The sequence below is a fragment of the Triticum aestivum genome, chromosome 7A (assembly GCF_018294505.1).
Source record: "Triticum aestivum cultivar Chinese Spring chromosome 7A, IWGSC CS RefSeq v2.1, whole genome shotgun sequence".
NCBI lineage: Eukaryota > Viridiplantae > Streptophyta > Magnoliopsida > Poales > Poaceae > Triticum > Triticum aestivum.
Genome location: NC_057812.1, coordinates 103,977,250 through 103,995,913, shown reverse-complemented (window position 1 = coordinate 103,995,913; position 18,664 = coordinate 103,977,250).

Genomic DNA, 18,664 nt, shown 5'->3' with positions numbered 1-18,664 from the left:
GCACCCACGTACTGCCACGTGGGTACTAACCTCAGTTGGTGGGTTGGCCACCGAGTTGGGGCGGCGATGGGGCGGCAAGGTCTTGTCATGGTCCCGCGTATATTCCTGGCAAGGGTCTTGCCGGGGTCTTTTGAGCGCCCTCGGCAAGAGTCTTGCTGGGGACTTGCGAGCGTTTTCGGCAAGGAGCCTTGTCGAGGCCTCAGGGGCATCCTCGGCAAGGGGGCTTGTGATTGTCTTGTTTTCTAGTCATCGTCTAGTCTTGTGGACTCTTTGTCTTCACAAAGATCTGCATGCCAACTATGCAGGTGCTTCCCGAGCCTTGGTTCCAATGTTGTCGATGGTGTCGGTACTCTTAGGCTCAAGGGTGGCCGCGATGTTGGCATTGGGTGAGCTGCCCTGGCAAGGCTCTTGTCGGGGCTGCGTAGGCCGCCTCGGCAAGGATCTTGCCGGGGAAAAAACCCGTTTTGCTGCTCCATCTTCTGCGCCCCTGGCTAGAGCGTTATTCTGGTATTCTTGTGCTTCTGCTTCCTCCCTTTGCCCCGCTAAGTGTGGCCGCAGGTGCGGCTCTGACTGCCCGTGCACAAGTAGAGGGGTAAAAAAAAGGAGAGCCCCTACTTTTCTACACCGACAATATGAAAGAAGGAAACACCGATTTAGATTTGAATTTCCGTTAAGGAAGGGCATGGAACACTTTCCAAGAAAGAAAATTTAGTTTCCATATGAATCTATTATGAGAGCTACTTGTGGATTGCATACCAAAGATGACAATACCTAGATTTATTGCTTTGTGCCTAGCTAGGGGCGTTAAACAATAGCGCTTGTTGGGAGGCAACCCAATTTTATTTTTATGTTTTGTTTTTTGCTACTGTTTTCAATAAACACACAATTATGCTTTGTTTTGATTATGTTTAAGAGTTTTAATTAGTGTTTGAGCGAAGTAAGACCATTGGGATGTCTTTGGTGATAGTTGATTTGATTTTGCTGAGAAACAGAAACTTTTGACTCCAGTAGCAGAATTTCTAAAATTCATCGGAGCATGATAAAGATCTGAATTTTTTACACGAGATTGATATACAAATTTCCTCTGTTGTCCTAATTTTTCAGAAGTTTTAGAGTTGCATAAGTATTGGAAGTTTACAGCTTGCTACAGACTGTTCTGTTTTTGACTGATTCTGTTTTCTATGTGTTCTTTGCTTATTTTGATGAATCTATGGCTAGTATCGGGGTATGAACCATGAAAAAGTTGGAATACAGTAGATATTACACCAATATAAATAAAGAATGAGTTCACAACAGTACCAAAAGTGGTGATTTATTTTCTTATACTAACGGATCTCATGTGTTTTCTATTGAGTTTTGTGTTGTGAAGTTTTCAAGTTTTGGGTAAAGATTTGATGGACTATGGAATAAGGAGTGGCAAGAGCCTAAGCTTGGGGATTCCCAAGGCACCCCAAGGTAATATTCAAGGACAACCAATAGCCTAAGCTTGGGGATGCCCCGGAAGGCATCCCCTCTTTCGTCTTCGTCTATCGGTAAATTTACTTGAGGCTATATTTTTATTCACCACATGATATGTGTTTTGCTTGGAGCGTCTTGTATGATATGAGTCTTTGCTTTTTAGTTTTCCACAATCATCCTTGTTGTACACACCTTTTGAGAGGGATATGCGTGAATTGTCAATTTATTAGAATACTCTATGTGCTTAACTTATATCTTTTGAGCTAGGCATTTTTGCTTTAGTGCTTCACTTATATCTTTTTAGAGCACGACGATGGTTTTATTTTATAGAAATTATTGAACTATCTTGCTTCACTTATATTATTTTGAGAGTCTCTCTAAACATCATGGTAATTTTCTTAGGTTATGAATTTAGTCCTAATATGATGGGCATCCAAGTGGGATATAATAAAAACTTTCATATAAAGCGCATTGAATACTATGTGAAGTTTGATTCCTTATGATTGTTTTGAGATATAGATATGGTGATATTAAGAGTCATGCTAGTAGGTAACTGTTGATTAGGAAGAATACTTGTGTTAAAGTTTGTGATTCCTGTAGCATGCACGTATGGTGAACCGTTATGTAACGGAGTTGGAGCATGACGTATTTATTGATTGTCTTCCTTATGAGTGGCGGTCGGGGACGAGCGATGGTCTTTTCCTACCAATCTATCCCCCTAGGAGCATGCACGTAGTACTTTGTTTTGATAGCTAATATACTTTTGCAATAAGTATGTGAGTTCTTTATGACTAATGTTGAGTCCATGGATTATACACACTCTCACCCTCCACCATTTCTAGCCTCTCTAGTACCGCGCAAATTTTGCCGGTTCCTTACACCCACCTCATACTTTACTCAAAACAGCCACCATACCTATCTATTATGGAATTTCCATAGCCATTATGAGATATATTGCCATGCAACTTCCACCGCTCTGTCATATCTTTGTTCTAAGTATCGAGTTGTAATTCTTGAGTTGTAAGTAAATAAAAGTGTGATGATCATCATATTAGAGCATTGTCCCATGTGAGGAAAGGATGATAGAAGCTATGATTCCCTCATAAGTTGGGATGAGTCTCCGAACTTTGCAAAATAAAAGAGGCTAAAGAAGCCCACATAAAAAAGAAAAAAAGAGAAAAAAAGAAAAGAAAAAAATGAGAGAAAAGAGAGAAGGGGCAATGTTACTATCCTTTTTCCACACTTGTGCTTCAAAGTAGCACCATGTTCTTCATGATAGAGAGTCTCCTATTTTGTCACTTTCATATACTAGTGCGAATTTTTCGTTATATAACTTGGCTTCTATATTCAAATGATGGGCTTCCTTAAATGCCCTGGGTCTTCATGAGCAAGCAAGTTGGATGCACACCCACTTAGTTTATTTTTTAAGCTTTCATACACTTATAGCTCTAGTGCATCCGTTGCATGGGAATCCCTACTCACTCACACTGATATCTATTGATGGGCATCTCCATAGCCCGTTGATACGCCTAGTTGATGTGAGACTATCTCCTTCTTTTTTGTCTTCTCCGCAACCACCATATTCTATTCCACCTATAGTGTTATATCCATGGCTCACGCTCATGTATTGCGTGAAAGTTGAAAAGGTTTGAGAACATCAAAAGTATGAAACAATTGCTTGTCTTGTCATCGGGGTTGTGCATGATGTAATACTTTGTGTGATGAAGATGGAGCATAGCCAGACTATATGATTTTGTAGGGATAACTTTCTTTAGCCATGGTATTTTGAGAAGACATGATTGCTTTATTAGTATACTTGAAGTATTATTGTTTTTATGTCAATAATAAACTTTTGTTTTGAATCTTATGGATCTGAACATTCATGCCACAATAAAGAAAATTACATCGATAAATATGTTAGGTAGCATTCCACATCAAATATTCTATTTTTATCATTTACCTACTCGAGGACGAGCGGGAATTAAGCTTGGGGATGCTTGATATGTCTCCAATGTATCTATATTTTTTGATTGTTCCATGCTATTATATTATATGTTTTGGATGTTTTATATGCGTTAATATGCTACTCCCTCCGTCCATTAGAAAGTATGCATCTGTGTGTTTCAAGACAAATTAAGGAATTTTGCAGAAACCCCCTTACACCCCTCATTTAAGATACTGGCAGCTGTGGTGTTGCTTCGATTCAAGTGTACAGTTAATGCCAACACAAAGCAAAAAATCAATCCAAATACCATAAAGTACTTGGCGCCAGAGAGCTGAGCTCCACTTTCACTGTTCCCGCCATTTAAACTACTAAAGTAACAATAGTACTACTTGGCGCCAGAGAAATTAGAAGTGGCGCCAGAGAAATTAGAACCCAAGCATCTAAGCCAGCTACAAAAGGCAGCTCACATGAAGCAAACAGTACACCACACACACTATCTATGGCCATGGACTTTAACATAGCAGCACCCGACGAGGAAGAACATGACGCTGCCTTGCATGAGCAACCTCTATAGGAAGAAGATGAGGTTGCCTTGCATGCTGAACTCCATCTTGAACACCACTTTGATCTAAACATGGACCCAGGTACTCTTTACTGATCTATTCAATTCTTCTTGTTCAATTATTTTGCATACAGTAGCTAATCATGATGGTGCCTTTAGGTAGAAGATGAACATCAGCCCCATGTTGCCCATGGAGAGGATGATCTGCATGAATTGGATGGACCAGGTTAGTATAAAATTTAGTAATAGCACATTTGAATGTTTAATTACAATCATACCCAACTACTCACAAAATCTCACCTTGTAGATGATGAACTTGAAGCTGCCTTGCATCAAGAACTCCAGCCCGAACATCACTTTGATCTAAACATGGACCCAGGTACTCTTTGCTGATCTATTCAACTCTTCTTGTTTATTTTTTTTGCATACAGTAGCTAATCCTGATCTTGTAGATGATGAACTTGAAGAACAAGGTGGTGTTTTTAGAGCATAGAAGAGGAAGTGCAAGCAATGAATGAAGCTCTACATAAACTTGAAGTTGACCAGGAGGACTATGGTGTGTATGCAGGCGACATAGAAATTCAGTTTGGGGAAGAAAAGCTTGATGATTCAGAACCAGATGAAGCCATGTATGATTTAGCACTATAAAAAGACATGCATGTCGAGCAAGAGGAACAAGATAATGAGCAAGTTCATGATGAAGACAAATACAAGAATTTAATAGATTTTGCAAAGGACTGACATTAATGAAGAATTTCTTGCAAGAAGTGTCAATCGGAAATTAAAGAAGATCACAACTAGAGAAGTTGCAACCATGTTCCATGTTTCAGTGCACAAGGTCAGGCGTGTTTGGAGGAGAGCGGAGGAGTGTCTTCGACAAGGCGTACCCGTTGCTGTAAGATCGAGGAAGCCCAAAACAGTGGGCGTAGAAGGTTTGTAGTTGACCTCAATATGGTTGCTGAGATTCCTCAGAGTCAAAGGAGAACTATACGCAGCCTCGCAAGAGCTTTGGGTGTGAAGTAAAGCACACTCATAGGATGTTTACAGACGGCTTGCTTGATAGGCATTCAAGCTCACTCAAACCATATTTGAAGGAAGCAAATGATACGTCTCCAATGTATCTATAATTTTTCATTGTTCCATGCTGTTATATTATCAATCTTGGATGTTTTATAATCATTTTATAGTCATTTTATATCAATTTTTGGTACTTACCTATTGACATAGTGCCAAGTGTCAGTTGTTGTTTTTTCCATGTTGTTTACATCGCAGAAAATCAATATCAAACGGAGTCCAAATGCCACGAAACTTTACGGAGAATTTTTTGGGGCCAAAAGGAACACAATGGGCCCTGGCTACGCCTGGGGGTGCCCCGAGTGAGGCACAACCCACCAGGGCGCACCAAGAGGCCCGGGCGTGCCCTGGTGGGTTGTGCCCACCTCGGGTGACCCCCGGACCGCCTCTTTGCTCTATAAATACCCCAATATTCCAGAAACCCTAGGGGAGTCGACGAAATGATTATCTAGCCGCCGCAGAGTCCAGAACCACAAGACCCAATCTAGATACCATCTCGGATGGGGTTCACCACCTCCATTGGTGCCTCTCCGATGATGTGTGAGTAGTTCTTTGTAGATCTTCGGGTCCGTAGTTAGTAGCTAGATGGCTTCATCTCTCTCTCTCTCTCTCTCTCTCTCTCTCTCTCTCTTGATTACCAATACAATGGTCTCTTGGAGATCCATATGATGTAACTCTTTTGCGGTGTGTTTGTTGGGATCGATGAACATTGAGTTTATGATTAGATCTATCTTTTTATATCCATGGAAGTATTTGAGTTCCTTTGATCTCTTTTATGCATGATCTCTTATACCTCATATTTCTTCTTCGATTTTTGGGTTTTGCTTGGCCAACTTGATCTATTTATCTCGGAATGGGAAGAGGTGCTTTGTAGTGGGTTCGATCTTACGATGCTTGATCCCAGTGACAGAAAGGGAAACAACACGTATGTATCATTGCTACTAAGGATAAAATGATGGGTCTATCTCTACATAGATAGATCTTGTCTACATCATGTCATCGTTCTTATTGCATTACCCCGTTTCTCCATTAAATTAATACACTAGATGCATGCTAGATAGCGGTCGATGTGTGGAGTAATAGTAGTAGATGCAGGCATGAGTCGGTCTACTAATCTTGGACGTGATGCCTATATAATGGTCATTTCCTGGATATTGTCATGATTATTTGGAGTTCTATCAATTGCCCAACAGTAATTTGTTCACCCACCGCTTTGCTATTTTTCTCGAGAGAAGCCACTAGTGAAACCTACGGCCCCCGGGTCTCTTTCTCATATTATTTGCCCTTGCGATCTACTTTTTGCTTTTATTTTCAGATCTACTAATCCAAAAACCCAAAAATACTTTGCTGTACTTTATTTTATTTGCGATCTATTTATTCAATCTATGACAACTTTTTCCCATCACGCACCAATTTCTGGCACTGTTACCCGAAAGGGATTGACAACCCCTTTAACACGTTGGCTTGCGAGGATTTGTTATTTGTGTGTAGGGGCTGTTTACGTTGTGTTGCTTGGTTCTCCTACTGGTTCAATATCCTTGGTTTCATATCTGAGGGAAATACCTACTACCGATGTGCTGCATCATCCCTTCCTCTTTGGGGAAATACCGACGTAGCTTCAGGTGACATCAAAAGGAATTTCTGGTGTCGTTGCTGGGGAGGATCTTCAACATATACCAGGTTCCTAATCACAAATCTCATCTCCTCACAATTTACATTATTTTCCATTTGCCTCTCGTTTTCCTCTCCCCCACTTCACAAAAATTTTCCATTTTATTCGCCCCTCTTTTTTCGTTTGTCGTTTTCTTGCCTTCTAGTCTTAATGGCTAGCGTGCCTACTCCTCCTTTGTCACCTGATTTTGAAGTGCTTTACTTGAAGCAAAGACAAGGAGAAAATTTGAAAGATGTTTGGTATAGGCTTATGGAATCTTATCGTATTTCCAATTTAAAGGGGGACGCTAAGGTCTTGCTTCGTAATTTTTACATAGGATTGGATTTGCATCATAGACAACTCCTAGATTTTGCCGCTAAAGGGAATTTTATTGAGCTTGATGCCAATGCTGCCTATGAAATTTTAGAAGGAATTTTGGGGATTCCCCCTCAAAAGAAGGGGTTTACTTTTACCCCAGAGGGAGTTCAAATGCTGGACAAACTTGGTGATTTGCATAAACACATGGTTGAATTACAAAAATATAACGAACCCCTCAAACATCTCAATGGTAGTATCAATCACATGAATACCTTGATTACTCTTTGCAACAAGCGATTGGATATTTTGGGTCTAAAGATGATTTCTTTTTCGGAGAATTTCAGGAAGGTAAAGAGCCTCCCGGTTTTGAGAAAACCCTTACAAAAGTTGCCAAAACTTCGGATGAGAAAACTTAGATCCTTGCTTTATGCCTAGTGCTACCTCTTGAGCATGCGTTGGTTTTCCCTTGAAGAGGAAAGGGTGATGTAGCAAAGTAGCGTAAGTATTTCCCTCAGTTTTTGAGAACCAAGGTATCAATCCAGTAGGAGATAGCACACAAGTCACCTAGTACTGGCACAAACAATCAAGAACCTTGCAACCAACGTGATAAAGGGGTTGTCAATCCCTTCACGGTCACTCGCAAAAGTGAGATCTGATAAAGATAGTAAAGTAAATATTTTTTGTATTTTTGTTGTATAGATTGGAAAGTAAAGATTGCAAAATAGTAAACGAGATGCGATGTAAATAAAAGAGATGCAATATAATAAAGAAAGAGACCCGGGGGGGGCATAGGTTTCACTAGTGGCTTTTCTCAAGATAGCATGTATTACGGTGGGTGAACAAATTACTGCCGAGCAATTGATAGAAAAGCGCATAGTTATGAGAATATCTAGGCAATGATCATGAATATAGGCATCACGTCCGTGTCAAGTAGATCGAAATGATTCTGCATCTACTACTATTACTCCACACATCGACTGTGTCGGTGGAAACGACACCTATGGGATCACTGGGAACCCTTCTACGGTTGGCGGGCGCGGGGTTGTGCAAAGAGTGGGTCTAGTAGCCAGCACAAAGATCGTTTACCCAGGTTCGGCCGCAAGAATGCGTAATACCATAATCCTATTTTGGTGTATATTTGAGTGTTCTTGACCTTTCGAACTAGCTGTGGTGCGTGCGTAGTCCAAAAGATCTGAATCCTTCCCTAGTACGCCTCGGGCCTCCTTTTATAGTCAAAAAGGGGTCGCCACAGTGGCACACAGGAGGTCGAAAGGTAAATAGTGTATAAGCTTATCGCCTGTCATTATGGGACAAGGCGCATTAAATGCGCTCCTTAGGTGTCCCATTGCTTTATTGGGGGTGGCAATGAGGCCCATCTCGTCCCATCATTGTTCTGCCTCGCTCCGACACGCGTCCAGGCCAACGAGGCGTGCAACGCCACGTAAGCTAGCAAGCTGCTGAGATGGCGTGGTGGTAGGGTCTTCACGAAGATCTGCATGCCACCACGCATGTGCTTGACTAGCTGGATTAGTATCCACGTACTGCTACGTGGGTGCTAGCTTCAGTTGGTGGGTTGGCCGCTGAGCTGGGGCGGTGATGGGGCGGCAAGGTCTTGTCGCGGTCTTGCGTATATTCCCGTCAAGGGTCTTGCTGGGGTCTTGTGGTCGCCCTCGGCAAGGGTCTTGCCGGGGCCATGCAGGTGTTTTCGGCAAGGAGCCTTGTCGGGGCCTCGGGGGCATCCTCGGCAAGGGGGCTTGTGATTGTCTTGTCTTCTGGTCATCGTCTAGCCTTGTGTGCTCTTTGTCTCCACAAAGATTTGTATGTCACCATGGAGGTGCCCCCCGAGCCTTGGTTCCAATGTGGTTGATGGTGTTGGAACCCTTGGGCTCAAGGGTGGGGGGCTCTACTGGCGTTGGGCAAGTTGCCCCGGCAAGGCCTCGCCAGGGCCGCGAAGGCCGCCCCAGCAAGGGTCTTGCCGGGGGAGTCCACCTCGCCCTCTTGCTCTTTGTGTCTCTGGTCTTGGCGCTATTCTGGTTGTCTTGTGCTTTTGCTTCCTCTGCCCCGCTAGACCACTATCCAGCATGCATCTAGAGTATTAAGTTCATAAGAACAGAGTAATGCATTAAGCAAGATGACATAATGTAGAGGGATAAACTCAAACAATATGATATAAACCCCATATTTTTATCCTCGATGGAAACAATACAATACATGCCTTGCTGCCCCTACTATCACTGGGAAAGGACACTGCAAGATTGAACCCAAAGCTAAGCACTTCTCCCATTGCAAGAAAGATCAATCTGGTAGGCCAAACTAAACCGATAATTCGAAGGGACTTGCAAAGATATCAAATCATGCATATAAGAATTCAGAAAAGAACCAAATAATATTCATAGATAATCTTGTTCATAAACCCACAATTCGTCGGATCTCGGCAAACACACTGCAAAAGAGTATTACATCGAATAGATCTCCAAGAACATCTTGGAGAACGTTGTATTGAGAATCAAAGAGAGATAAGAAGCCATGTAACTAATAACTATGGACCCGAAGGTCTGTGGTAAACTACTTACGCTTCATGAGAGAGGCTATGGTGTTGATGTAGAAGCCCTCTGTGATCGATTCCCCCTTCGGCAGATCGCCGGAAAAGGCCCCAAGATGGGATCTCACGGGTACAGAAGGTTTCGGCGGTGGAAAACTAGTTTCGTGGCTCTCTGCGATCAATCTAGGGTAAAAGAGTATATATAGGCGAAAGAAGTACGTCAGTGGAGCTACGTGGGGCCCACGAGGGTGCGGGGCGCCTACCCCCCTGGGCACGCCCTCCTGCCTCGTGGCTGCCTCACGGAGTTCCAGACTACCACTCCAAGTCTCCTGGTTTGCTTTCGGTCCAAGAAAGATCATCGTGAAGGTTTCATTCCGTTTGGTATTCCTTTTCTGCGAAACTCTAAAATAGGCAAAAAAAACAAAAACTGGCATTGGGCCTCCGGTTAATAGGTTAGTCCCAAAAATAATATAAAACAGTATATTAAAGCCCATTAAACATCCAAAACAGGTAATATGATAGCATGAACAACAAAAAATTATAGATACATTGGAGACGTATCAAGCTTCCCCAAGCTTAATTCCCGCTCGTCCTTGAGTAGGTAAATGATAAAAACAGAATTTTTGATGTGGAATGCTACCTAACATAATTATCAATGTAATTTTCTTTATTGTGGAATGAATGTTCTGAACCGAAAGATTCAAGACAAAATTTTAATATTGACATAAAAATAATAATAATACTTCAAGCATACTAACAAAGTGATCATGTCTTCTCAAAATAACATGGCCAAAGAAAGCTATCCCTACAAAATCATATAGTATGGCTATGCTCTATCTTCATCACACAAAATATTTAAATCGTGCACAACCCCGATGACAAGCCAAGCAATTGTTTCATACTTTTGATGTTATCAAACTTTTTCAATCTTCACGCAATACATGAGCGTGAGCCATGGAAATAGCACTATAGGTGGAATAGAATGGTGGTTGTGGAGAAGACAAAAAGGAGAAGATAGTCTCACATCAACTAGGCGTATCAACGGGCTATGGAGATGCCCATCAATAGATATCAATGTCGGTGAGTAGGGATTGCCATGCAACGGATGCACTAGAGTTATAAGTGTATGAAAGCTCAAAAAGAAACTAAGTGGGTGTGCATGCAACTTGCTTGCTCACGAAGACCTAGGGCATTTTGAGGAAGCCCATATCATTGGAATATACAAGCCAAGTTCTATAATGAAAAATTCCCACTAGTATATGAAAGTGACAAAATAGGAGACTCTCTATCATGAAGATGATGGTGATACTTTGAAGCACAAGTGTGGAAAAAGTATAGTAGCATTGCCCCTTCTCTCTTTTTCTCTCATTTTTTATTTTTTTTATTTGGTCCTTTTCTCTTTTTTATATGGCATCTTTTTTTCTTTTTTTTCTTTTTTGTCCGGAGTATCATCCCGACTTGTGGGGGAATCATAGTCTCCATCATCCTTTCCTCACTAGGACAATGCTCTAATAATGATGGTCATCACACTTTTATTTACTTACAATCAAGAATTACAACTCAATACTTAGAACAAAATATGACTCTATGTGAATGCCTCCAGCAGTGTACCGGGATGTGCAATGATTCAAGAGTGACATGTATGAAAAATTATGAACGGTGGCTTTGCCACAAATACGATGTCAACTACATGATCATAGAAAACAATATGACAATGATGAGGCGTGTCATAATAAACAGAATAGTGGAAAGTTTCATGGCAATATATCTCAGAATGGCTATGGAAATGCCATAATAGGTAGGTATGGTGGCTGTTTTGAGGAAGGTAACTGGTGGGTTTATGGTACCGGCGAAAGTTGCGCGTTACTAGAGAGGCTTGCAATGGTGGAAGGGTGAGAGTGCGTATAACCCATGGACTCAACATTAGTCATAAAGAACTCACATACTTATTGCAAAAATCTATTAGTTATCGAAACGAAGTACTACGTGCATGCTCCTAGGGGGATAGATTGGTAGGAAAAGACCATCGCTCGTCCCCGACCGCCACTCATAAGGAAGACAATCAAAAAAATAAATCATGCTCCGACTTCATCACATAATGGTTCACCATACGTGCATGCTACGGGAATCACAAACTTTAACACAAGTATCTCTCAAATTCACAACTACTCAACTAGCCTAACTCTAATATCACCATCTTCATATCTCAAAACAATCATAAGGAATCAAACTTCTCATAGTATTCAATGCACTTTATATGAAAGTTTTTATTATACCCATCTTGGATGCCCATCATATTGGGACTAATTTTATAGCCAAAGCAAAATACCATGTTGTTCTAAAGGACTCTCAAAATAATACAAGTTAAGCATGAGAGATCAATAATTTCTATAACTAAAATATGTCTAGATACATCCCCTTTTATTCATTTTGATGACAAGTATTTCCGGACGGAGGGACTATAAGTGAAGCACTAGAGCAAAATTATCTAGCTCAAAAGATATAAGTGAAGCACATAGAGTATTCTAATAAACTCAGATTCATGCGTGTCTCTCCCAAAAGGTGTGTACAGCAAGGATGATTGTGGTAAACTAAAAAGCAAAGACTCAAATCATACAAGACACTCCAAGCAAAACACATATCATGTGGTGAATAAAAATATAGCCTCAAGTGAAGTTACCGATAGACGAAGACGGAAGAGGGGATGCCTTCCGGGGCATCCCCAAGCTTAGGCTTTTGGTTGTCCTTGAATTTTACCTTGGGTGCCTTGGGCATACCCAATCTTAGGCTCTTGCCACTCCTTATTCCAAAATCCATCAAATTTTTACCCAAAAACTTGAAAACTTCACAACACAAAACTCAACAGAAAATCTCATGAGCTCCGTTAGTATAAGAAAATAAACCACCACTTTAAGGTACTGTAATGAACTCATTATTTATTTATATTGGTGTTAAAACTACTGTATTCCAACTTCTCTATGGTTCATACCCCCCGATACTAGCCATAGATGCATCAAAATAAGCAAACAACACGCGAAAAACAGAATTTGTCAAAAACAGAATAGTCTGTAGAAATCTGTAGGTTTCGAATACTTGTGTAACTCCAAAAATTCTGAAAATTAGGACGACCAGGAAAATTGGTATATTGATCTGCTGCAGTTGGAATTGGTATTTTATCTCTCTCTGGTAAAAAATGAAAATTATTTTCATGAGCGAATACTTTTTGTTTTTATCAGCAAAATCAAACAACAATCACCCAAGAAGATCCTAAAGGCTTTACTTGGAACAAACACTAATTAAAGCACAAAAACACAATCATAACAGAGGCTAGATGAAATATTTATTACTAAATAGGATCAAAAAGCAAAGAACAAAAATAAAATTGGGTTGCCTCCCAACAAGCGCTATCGTTTAACACCCCTAGCTAGGCATAAAAACAAGAATAGATCTAGGTATTGTCATCTTTGGTATGCAATCCATAAGTGGCTCTTATAATAGATTCATAAGGCAATTTAAATTTCTTCCTAGGAAAGTGTAACATCCCAAATTTCCAATTTGGAATGTTATGCATTAGATCATCATTGCATATCATATTTTTTTGCATTTTGGTTTGATCCTAGAAATTCTACGCAACTCAAGGACCCACGGAGAGAGTTGGGGATTTTGTCATTTTCATATTTGAGTTTTCTCAAATTTTGAAAAGAGGATAGCTTGATTTTAATTATTTTCTCTCCGAATATTTCTTTTATGAAAATAAAAAAGAGAGGGGATAAAATGACTTCCCCAAAATAAAGAAATATTGGGGGTTTAATGTTAAAGTCAAATAAGATTTTATTCGGAGTTTTTATCACTATTTTATTTGAATTAGGAAAAATATATGTTTTTCAAAATTGCATTAGAAGCCCAAATAAATGTTCACCTTGTCCGGTAGATTTTTAGAGGACGGGGAAAATTTATTTCAGGATTTTTGGAGTCCGTTTAGTATTTCTTTTATTCATTTTTATGAGCGGAATTATTTAAAAAAAAGTCAACTGACTTACCGGGCCGTGTCCGACCTGGACACTGCGCCCGGGCGGCTTTATAAGCCGAAGGCCTGCGACCCCAAGGCCCAAGTCGCCAGCCCCGCCGAACCCTAGCCCCGCCGCTCGCCGCCGCCGGTCCCGCTCGCCGCCGCCACACCCCGCCGCCGGAGCGGACGCCGCCGCCTCGCCGACTGCCGGAGGTAGCCGCTACCGCCATCGGTTTTCGCGAGGAAACCGATCGGTTTTTTTCGAAAAGTTTTTTTATTAGATTGGTTTTTTCGGTTTAGTTATTTAGCGAACGCCTGTTCATACGTTCGTTTTAACGAACGGTTTTCACCAGCTAACCGCAGACGACAAACGTTCATTCATTAGCCTGTTCGTCAGTTTTCTTTTTCCGGGGTTTTTCTGTGATTATTTTCGATCGCGATTTCTGCCCTAATCTTCGGTCTAGTATATCTTTTCGCTCGTTTATCGGAATCAGGCGATTCAAGCGCCTAGATCTTCATCTCGAAGCCCTCTTTCTGTTTAACCAACTTGAACAATATTTTGGTACTGTAAAATTTGATCTAAGTCCAGATCAGTAAACGGATCTTGTTTCTTTCGTAGTTTGTGCTTTGTTGCTTCGTTTGATTTGATTCTTTTTGCAAACCGGAGTTCTTAAGTTGAACTTTCTGGTTAGATCTTCTTATTTGAGTTTTACCCGTGCTTCTTATCGAGTGCTTATTGTATGCTTGTTTGTTGTGATAGAGTACCCGGAGTGCGAAGCGTGCTACTATGAGCCTCTAGGTTTTGCGGATCATCAGCAAGGCAAGTAACACTTTGATCATACCTCTTTACTACCCAGTTTTATTGCATTAGATCAGTCCTCAAACAATTGCATGGTTAGGACCTAATTAAATTGTGGTTTTTGGGAAGTAGATGAGGTAGTACATATTCACCTGTTTATTATCAAACCTATGGGAGTTACTTCTACGTGGCTTATATTGCTATGATATGCTCGTAGACGTGGGTTGGGTTTGAGTATTTTCATGACAGATGTGAGTTTGTTAATTAATGGTTCGACTTAAGGTGACAACTTAAATACACATCTGGGTGGATTGTTTGTGGGCACCTAGAGAATCCAATGTTGTCCTAGGATATCCCGGAGGACCTGTGTGATCATCCTACGGCCCGCCATCCAGGCTCAAAGGGATCATAAGATTATTCATGCTAGAAACTTCCGTGTGCAGCCACAAGCTATTATGGGCTCTAGCATAGTTGAGTAAGTTGCGTGAAGCTCTTGAAGAGGTAGACTAGCAGATGTAGTGGGTTGTATGTGGTATAGTCTACCCAGAGTAGAGAGTTAATGCTTCAGAAAGACTGTGTCTTGAATCTCTGACCATGGATGTATTCGAGTCTTGTGGGGAAAAGTGTGCAAACCTCTACAGAGTGTATAAACTAATCATGGTTAGTCGTGCCCCCGGTTATGGACATCTTGAGTATCTAGTTCTTGGATTATCATGTGGATCTCATCACTCTTAATTTAAATTGATTGGGTTAATGATGATGTTTAATTGGGATTGAGTTGGAGGAACCTTCTCAATGTTTAACAACTACCATGTTAGTTAAATAAATTTATTCCTTTGTTGTAGGAAAAAATTTGCTTTTCGCAAAACATATTAACCATACAGCCTCCACCAGCCATATATGCATGTAGTGATAGCAATTATTCTGTTCACTTCTCTCTTGTGTTACATTGCTAGCATATTCCATGTGCTGACCCGTTTCGGTCTGCAACATATCATGTTGCAGACTTTTCAGATGACGAGTAAGGAGCCATAGGTCATTGTCTTTCACTCAATGATGCCGTTGGAGGTGATGGACTCACTTTATCTTCCAAGCCTTCTGCTGTTATCGAGTTAGATGGCCTTAAGCCATATTTATTTTTTTATGTTCTCTTTTGAGACGTTCCATGTAATAAGTGTGTGATTGCTACTCTGTTATAAATCCTCAAGTATTGTGCGTGTCAGCATTATCGATCCAGGGATGACACTGATGCACAGAGACCGGACTGTTTGAGGTCTGGTCGCTACAGAAAGTGTTCCATGCCTTACCTTAACAGTAATTGGAATCTAATATTTCCTCCTTTCATGTCAATAATTGCACCAATCGTTCTTAGGAAAGGTCCACCAAGAATAATAGGACATGTAGGATTGCAATCTATATCAAGAACAATGAAATCTACGGGCACATAGTTCCTATTTGCGGCAATAAGAAAATCATTAATCCTTCCCATATGTTTCTTAATGGTGAAATCCGCAAGATGCAAATTTAAAGAACAATCATCAAATTCACGGAAACCTAGCACATCACACAAAGTTTTTTGAATCGTTGAAACACTAGCACCCAAATCACACAAAGCATAGCATTCATAATCTTTAATCTTAATTTTAATAGTAGGTTCCCACTCATCATAAAGTTTTCTAGGGATAGAAACTTCTAGTTCAAGATTTTCTTCATAGGATTGCATTAAAGCATCAACGATATGTTTAGTAAAAGCTTTATTTTGATTATAAGCGTGAGGAGAATTTAAAATGGATTGCAACAAGGAAATACAATCTATCAAATAGCAATTATCACAATTAAATTCCGTGAAATCCAAAATAGTGGGTTCATTGCTATGTAAAGTTTTGACCTCTTCAATCCCACTTTTACTAATTTTTGCATCAAGATCTAAAAACTATGAATCATTGGGACACCTTTTAACTAAAGTTGACTCATCTCTAGTCCCATCTTTATCAAGATTCATATTGGAAAACAAATATTTAATAGGAAGCACATCAATCACTTTTAGATCTACATCATTATTATCACAAAAACTAGAAGAATATGCTTTCATAAAGCAATCTTTTTAGCATGCATCCTAGCGGTTCTTTCTTTGCACTCATCAATGGAAATTCTCATGGCTTTGAGAGACTCGTTGATATCATGTTTAGGTGGAATAGATCTAAGTTTCAAAGAATCAACATCAAGAGAAATTATATCCATGTTCCTAGCCAACTCATCAATCTTAAACAATTTTTCTTCAACCAAAGCATTGAAATTCTTTTGTGAACTCATAAATTCTTTAACACTAATCTCAAAATCAGAGGGCATCTTATTAAAATTTCCATAAGAGTTGTTGTAGGAATTACCATAATTATTAGAGGAATTACTAGGAAATGGCCTAGAATTAAAATTTCCTCTATACGCGTTGTTACCAAATTGTTCCTACCAACAAAATTCACATCCATAGATTCATTATTATTCTCAATCAAAGTGGACAAAGGCATATCATCCATCTTTCCACTCAAAACATTAATCTCTTCAATCGCATGAACTTTTTTACTAGTGGATCTTTCCGTGTGCCATTGAGAATAATTAACCATAATATTGTCTAGGAGTTTAGTAGCTTCTCCTAAAGTGATTTCCATAAAAGTGCCTCCCGCGGCCAAATCTAAAAGATTTCTAGAAGCAAAATTCAATCCGGCATAAAAAATTTGTATAATCATCCATAAATTCAAACCATGTGTAGGGCAATTATGTATCATTAATTTCATCCTCTCCCAAGCTTGTGCAACATGCTCATGATCAAGTTGCTTAAAATTCATAATATCGTTCCTAAGAGAGATGATCTTAGTGGGAGGAAAATACTTAGAGATAAAAGAATCTTTGCACTTATTCCATGAATCAATACTATTTTTAGGCAAAGAAGAGAACCAAGTTTTAGCATGATCTCTAAGCGAAAACGGAAATAGCTTCAATTTAACAATATCATTATCCACATATTTCTTCTTTTGCATATCACACAAATCAACAAAAGTAGATGGGTAGTGGCATCTTCACTAGGAAGGCCAAAAAATTGATCTTTCAAAACAAGATCCAACAAAGGGGTATTAATTTCACAAGATTCAGCATCGGTAGTAGGAGCAATCGGAGTGGTAATTAAATCATTGTTGTTGGTATTGTAAAAGTCACACAATTTGGTATTATCTTGAGCCATCGTGACAACCAGTCAATCCAACATACAAGCACACAAGAAGCAAGCAAAAAGAGACGAACGGAAAAGGGGCGAAGAAAAGGCAAAGGTTTTGAAAATTGTTTTAGAAGTGGGGGAGAGGAAAACGAGAGGCGAATGTCAAATAATGTAATGCGAGGGACAAGAGTTTATGATGGGTACTTGGTATGTATTGACTTGGCATAGATCTCCCCGGCAACGGCGCCAGAAATCCTTCTTGCTACCTCTTGAGCATGCGTTGGTTTTGCCTTGAAGAGGAAAGGGTGATGCAGCAAAGTAGCATAAGTATTTCCCTTAGTTTTAGAGAACCAAGGTATCAATCCAGTAGGAGACAACGCACAAGTCACCTAGTACCTGCACAAACAATCAAGAACCTTGCAACCAACGTGATAAAGGGGTTGTCAATCCCTTCACGATCACTCGCAAAAGTGAGATCTAATAAAGATAGTAAAGTAAATATTTTTGGTATTTTTGTTGTATAGATTGGAAAGTAAAGATAGCAAAATAGTAAATGACATGTGGTGTAAATAAAAGAGATGCAATATAATAAAGAAAGAGACCCGATGGCCATAGGTTTCACTAGTGGCTTCTCTCAAGATAGCATGTATTACGATGGGTGAACAAATTACTGCCGAGCAATTGATAGAAAAGCGCATAGTTATGAGAATATCTAGGCAATGATCATGAATATATGCATCATGTCTGTGTCAAGTAGATCGAAACGATTCTGCATCTACTACTATTACTCCACACATCGATTGCTATCCAACATGCATCTAGAGTATTAAGTTCATAAGAATAGAGTAACGCATTAAGCAAGATGACATGATGTAGAGGGATAAACTCAAACAATATGGTATAAACCCCATCTTTTTATCCTCGATGTCAACAATACAATACGTGCCTTGTTGCCCCTACTGTCACCGGGAAAGGACACCGCAAGATTGAACCCAAAGCTAAGCACTTCACCCATTGCAAGAAAGATCAATCTAGTAGGCCAAACTAAACCGATAATTCGAAGAGACTTGCAAAGATATCAAATCATGCATATAAGAT